We start from the raw sequence: 6,771 nt of genomic DNA on the forward strand, positions 1-6,771 counted from the left end.
ACACACATATACAGATATATATACATACATACATACATATATATATATATATATATATATATATATATATATATATATATATATATATATATATATACGTATACATCATATACATCATAAGTTAGGGATTTTGAAGAGCCTCTTTGGGCTTCTGTTTGTTTTTATTATTATATTTTGTTAGGTTGTTTTCGTTCATCATTGACAATCGAAATTGTATACTGACGTGCAAAATGTTGAAAGCCGATAATTAACAGCTTTCCTTCTATTTTCCTTAAGATTTTGTATTCAGTTGCTTTTCGTATGAACAAAGGCATTCATAACATATTCTTTCTTTTCACAAAAGCTCAGAAACAAATTTCATCTTGGTTTTAGAGAAAGGAATATTTGTTTTAAAATTCCATTTCTAAATCTGTAGAATTGTTAGGATGGAGTGCGACTTACCTAATATTACTCGAATAGTATATAAGTCTGTTCTTGGTGGGTTGGGCTTTCGTCTATCCCAGGAACTGAACTCAGTATCTGAAGCTAGAAAGCTTCACGATACTACTATAGTGCCGAGATTGCTTACAGCGGTGACTTGTGTTAAGGACCACGTCAGATCCTTACGGTGATACTCAGGTAACGAACAGGAAAAGCATCACTCAAATTACATTTTCTGGGCCACCGAAGTCGCCTTTATATTTCATAAAACAAATTACTCGTCAAATTACTCGTCAAATTACTCGTCAAATTACTCGTCAAGCACTAGGGTCGATGCAGTTGACTAACGTTTTCCCCTCGGTATTGGGTTAGGAAAGCCTTTTGTTAAAATACAAAAAGTTACCGAGGTACTTGATCTTAGATGTCCCATGAGATTGACAGGCGTTACTCCATTAGACCGAAGTGAGACTTCGATTTCTCTCTCTACATACTAGAAATCTTAGCGAGAATTTTATGTTGTTGACGTCATAAGAATTTGGAAACTTCAAGTAAGTGGAATGATCATTTCTATATATGAAGATGTGTATATAATACACACAAACACACACACACACACACACACACACACACACACACACACACACACACACACACACACACACACACACACACACACACACTCACTCACACAGAGGCACAACCCTTTTCTAGCAAAATTATTGAAAAATCCTTGAGTTTAAACTTCTAATTGTTTTTACGGATAACATAAAAACAAATATTAAGAAATATCGAATATAAATATATATATATATATATATATATATATATATATATATATATATATATATATATATATATATATATATATATATATCTGTGTGTGTGTGTGTGTGTGTGTATGCAAATATATATATATGAATTTATATATATATATATATATGTATATGTACATTATATACATATATGTATGTGTGTATATGTGTAGATGTATACGTATGTGTTCGTATATTCATACATATGTGTGTGCATATTTGTGTGGGTGTTGATTTAGATTTACATACATGCGTACATGCATCATACATAGACATACACAGACAAACAGACACATATACACAAGCACACACACACACACTTACACACACACGAATACACACACATATATATATAAAACTGGAATATACTGGAAAAAAGTTTTTAAAAAAAAGAGATATCGAATATAATGATTTTATGGCGGAACATTGAAAACCAAGTTTGCAGCAGCCGCATCCCTCGTATTTGAATGGATCACACAAATTTTCAGATATTTATTGATGTTGTCGATGTTTTTATTATTTTCCAATATGTTATCACAGAAATTTATATGTTAATTTATTTAAATTTGGCTTCTTAAACATGCGAAAATTAAAATATCAATTAATTATTTGCCTTCGTTAAGATATCTCTAAGATATTCCTTGAACTTCTGTATTCATAATCCTTTAATATCGATTCCTCTTTCTGTGGGTAGCGTTGATACTGTATGTTAATCAAACGCTACAGAATGTTAGTGATTGTTAAAGAGATGTTGCGGTGGGAGCGTTTTTCTCTCATGACTCAAACGCAGAAATGCTTAAATGCGCAGCCGTTCATAAATAGCAAACGAAACGTGTGTTACATCATTATTTTAACCCTTTCCTTATTATAAAATTTGTTTGTTCTTTTTTTCCTTTGTTTCAGGCATTGGACTGCAGCCATGCTGGAGCACTGCCTTAAATGGGCCTTTAACGAACGAAACCACCCAGTACTTATATATATATATATATATATATATATATATATATATATATATACATATATATATATATATATATATATATATATATATATATATATATATATATATATATATATATGTATGTATATATATATATATATATATATATATATATATATATATATATATATATATATGTATACACACACACACACACACACACATACACACACACACACACACACACACACACACACACATATATATATATATATATATATATATATATATATATATCTTAGCTTATCTTATCTTTTATTGTTTCAGACATTTGAATGCGGCCATGCTGGGGCACCGCCTTGCATTTTTAGTTGAATGAATTGACCCCAGTACTAATTTTTGTAACATCGTACTTATTCTATCGGTTACTTATGACGAACCGCTACTTTACGTGGGCACAAACACACCAACGCTCTTTGTCAAGCGGTGGTAGTGGGAAAAAGACAGACATAAAGATATACACACACATAGATATATAACCGTATATATATATATATTTGCATTGAGAATTACTTCCCATCACCAACCGGTGGTTGTCACGCTGATGACGGGTCAATACCCCGGGCTGTGTGTATCGCGTCAGGGTCGAGATGAGACTGATGACTTCCCTGTGCAAATACTGATAGGGCACAGAAAGTGTGTTAATAGCCAGCTGGCGGAGATAGCTTCCTGTGGCTACAAGCTACAGTAGCATCAACTTTTATGGGTTAACCACATTTAGGTGCCAAATATACTTCACGATGTCGTGCTACTACTGTTTATACCTCGCTCAGCGATTAATTATTGCATATATATATATATATATATATATATATATATATATATATATATATATATATATATATATATATATATATATATATATATATATATATATATATATATATATATATATATATATATATATATATATATATATATATATATATATATATATATATATATATATATATATATATATGTATGTATGTATATACACTCTGATATATATGCGACGGGCTATTTTCAGTTTCAGTCTACCAAATCCACTCACAAAACTCTCGGTTGGCTCAAGGTGCTACGCAGTGGGACTTAACCCAGAAGCTTCTTTTCACATAGTCATGCCTGCACCTCTGTGTGTGTGTGTGTGTGTGTGTGTGTGTGTGTGTGTGTGTGTGTGTGTGTGTGCGCGTGTGTGTGTATGTGTGTGTGTGTGTGTGTGTGTGTGTGTGTGTGTGTGTGTGTAAGTGCGGTGGTTGGAACCATAGCATTTCTTTTTCAGATATCTGGGGCTGGTACGAAAAAGGGAGGTAACTACATTCTGACAGAAGGCTTGGATCTCTGAATGTTTACGACAGAGTGGACACAGGTTCAGCCATAGACATCGGATTAATTCTACCACCCAATCACAGAAAGAGACCCTCTGCTGGGTTTCCACACACTTTACTTCCCGTTCTCCAAATCGTACTCACAAGGCTTTACTCGATCCGATGCTATAATAGAAGAGACTCGTCTAAATTACTGTGTAATAGGATCGAACAGGAATCCTCAAATTTGCTAAGTAAGCATCTGAGCACGCAACTACTACTATCCACCCCACCGCCCCATGCTGATCCCTTCCTAACCACAGACCCATCTCAATCTACTCCAGTATTCTATCGTTGTCTGACAGCTGTGACCTTTCCTCGATGCATCCTTAAAATTTTCAGAATATTTCGCTTTCTTTACTCTCTTTCTCGTTCTTGCTTCTAATTTTTCCGGTTAATTTATTGAAATAATCCTTTCGAAAGATTCCAAATTTAACGTATTTCAATTATTCATTTGGGTTAATTATTCTTATTTCATTAAGCAACTTTTCAATTAATTGTTTCTCGTAATTATGCAAAAATTTCTGAAAGAATATTGCAATCGAAATAATGATTATTACTACATGGTTATAGAAAAGCTATCGTCTTCAAGTTTCAGTTTGTAGAAATGGAAGAATTGGTAAGGAACTGATACGAATGCTTGGCTGTATTTCTTTCTGTTCCTCTGAGTATTCTGATTTCAAGTCAAGGTTGTATACGCGCAGATTGTATTCATTTCTCAGCGTTGATGGAATACGTACAAGTCATATACAGGTCGATTCCAACAAGCGCTTTTAAAAATCAGCTCCTTTATATTTTACCGAATTGAGCCAATATCTACGTGATCGTGTGATCACATGATTGACCAGACAATTAGATGTTGTTATACATCACTGGTCATAATGCTCTTTGTGTCCTTTTAACTTTGGAATAATGTCACCCCACTGGCTAGGCGATCAGACCAACATTCCCTCTGATAGGAAAGCTAGTCTGTCGCACGGCCACCCCTTTACAGATGAGTGTACTGGAACGACGTAAAACGAAGTATTTTGCTCAAGGACACATTGCGCAGCCGGTCTGGGAATCGAAATCACGATCTTCAGATCATGCAACCGCGCTAACCACTAGGCCACGCGCCTTCATTATCGGGTAGTGGTTCTCAACCAGGGTCCATATAAAATTTTATTGTGAAAATTTGTATAATAAATTGATTATTCTTCTTAATGTTTAACTAGAAAAATAAAATAAGGATTTTTTTAAAACATTGAATGGCTATGAAGATCCACCCGGGTAAAACAGAGACCAAGATGGTCCATAGATGAAAAATGGTTGAGAACCACTTCCATAAGACAATATTCAGTAATGAAACAAAAGCAAAACAAAATATAACGACCGGTAATGAAATAAAAGAGCTCAATTGGGGATTTGCGTAATAAAAATGTTTTTATTTTCGTTGTTTTCCTCGCAGTACTTTCTCCTTTTTGCGTACTCAAATTGTGTACAGAAGCGATTAACTGATATTAGTAATAGGGTATCTCTCTACAGCTTACAGCAACGAGTTCCACTTGTCTCCATGCTAAACAATTTATCTCATCGGCGGGCATTAACATTGTGAATGCTGCAGTTTGGTCGTTTCTCACACTTTTCTTGAAACAGCAAACGTCGTGAGAACCTGTGGTACCAAGCAGTCAGTCAGTCAGTCAGTCGGACGGTCTGTTATCGCTGTTGGCTATGTTTTCCTTTTATTGTTTATAAGAGTTGTTTAAGTTGGAAGAAAATGGTATTCGACGCTGCCTGGAGGTAAAACAACTATTCAAGTATCCTAATTTGTTGAACTAATGCATTACATCAGTGTTCCTAGGCATATGCGCATATATATATATATATATATATATATATATATATATATATGTGTGTGTGTGCGTGTGTGTATGTATGTATGTGAACAAATGTATACATATATATATATATATAATATATATATATATATATATATATATATATATATATATATATATATATATATATATATATATATATATATATATATATATATATATATATATACATATATATATATATATATATATATATATATTTCAGGGATGTTCTCTTCTACTTTAGAACATGAAGCATGTAGTGTTTGATGTTTTCATAAAGATAGCAAGGAATTTTGTTGTGAGAAATTTTTCCCTGCAGTATAAAAGTCTATTGGATGTGATGCAATACCCAAATGTTGACCTTGTTTACATGACTATATTGACTCTGTCTATGCAGTGGAGTCATGTGAAAGACCAGGTCGTAGTTGATGCAACGAACATTTTGACAACAAATAATTTATTTTATAAGTTAACTATCTTCGCGTGATTTTAAATGGCTTTATATGTGTCTTCCACAATGCAATCGGGTTCGCTTCTATATACAGTTTCCGATTCAGTCCCTTGCATGGCATGGGGCCTTCGACATCTTCCTCTTCACTTATCCATGTTTTGCTCATTAATTCAGGCATGTTGCCTGTTCATTTTTTACCCAGCCACTATTTCTCCGACGTGTTCCTTATATTATGCCCTCAATTTTCGGGCTGTTCTTCACATGGTAAACGACTTGGAAGAATTTTACTGTTTGGCTTTAAAAGCTGCTAAAGATGCAAAAGAGCAACAAGTACGAAGTAAATACGGCATTGTTAATATGGCAAGCGCAAGAGTGGCTCTGTGGTAAAAAGCTTGCTTCCCAACCACGTGTTTCCGGGTTGAATCCCACTGCATGGCACCTTTGACGAGTATCATCTACTGTTGTCTCGGACCACCAAAGCCTTCTGAGCCGATTTGATAGACGGAAACCGAAGGAAGCCTATCGTATGTATGTGAATATATATACTTTATCGATAAAGCTGCAAAAGACATCACAAAAAGAACTTTTTCCCAGAATTTCACGTACCCGTTCGTTTTGGCTGAGAATCAACCAAAGCCGTCCGACGAACAGGAACGTGAAACCCTGAGTTACAGTTTTTGTGATGTCGTTGTAGCTTTAGTAACGAACCATATTACTCTACCTCAGGTATTCGAGTACAATCTGTTCCACCTTGTTTAACGTTTATGTGCTTACTCTGTTATACACATACATATGTATATATATATATATATATATATATATATATATATATATGTGTGTGTGTGTGTGTGTGTGTGTGTGTATGTGTGTGTGTGTGTGTGTA

This window comes from Octopus bimaculoides, chromosome 19 (genome assembly GCF_046866305.1).
Source record: "Octopus bimaculoides isolate indiv1 chromosome 19, ASM4686630v1, whole genome shotgun sequence".
Taxonomy (NCBI): domain Eukaryota; kingdom Metazoa; phylum Mollusca; class Cephalopoda; order Octopoda; family Octopodidae; genus Octopus; species Octopus bimaculoides.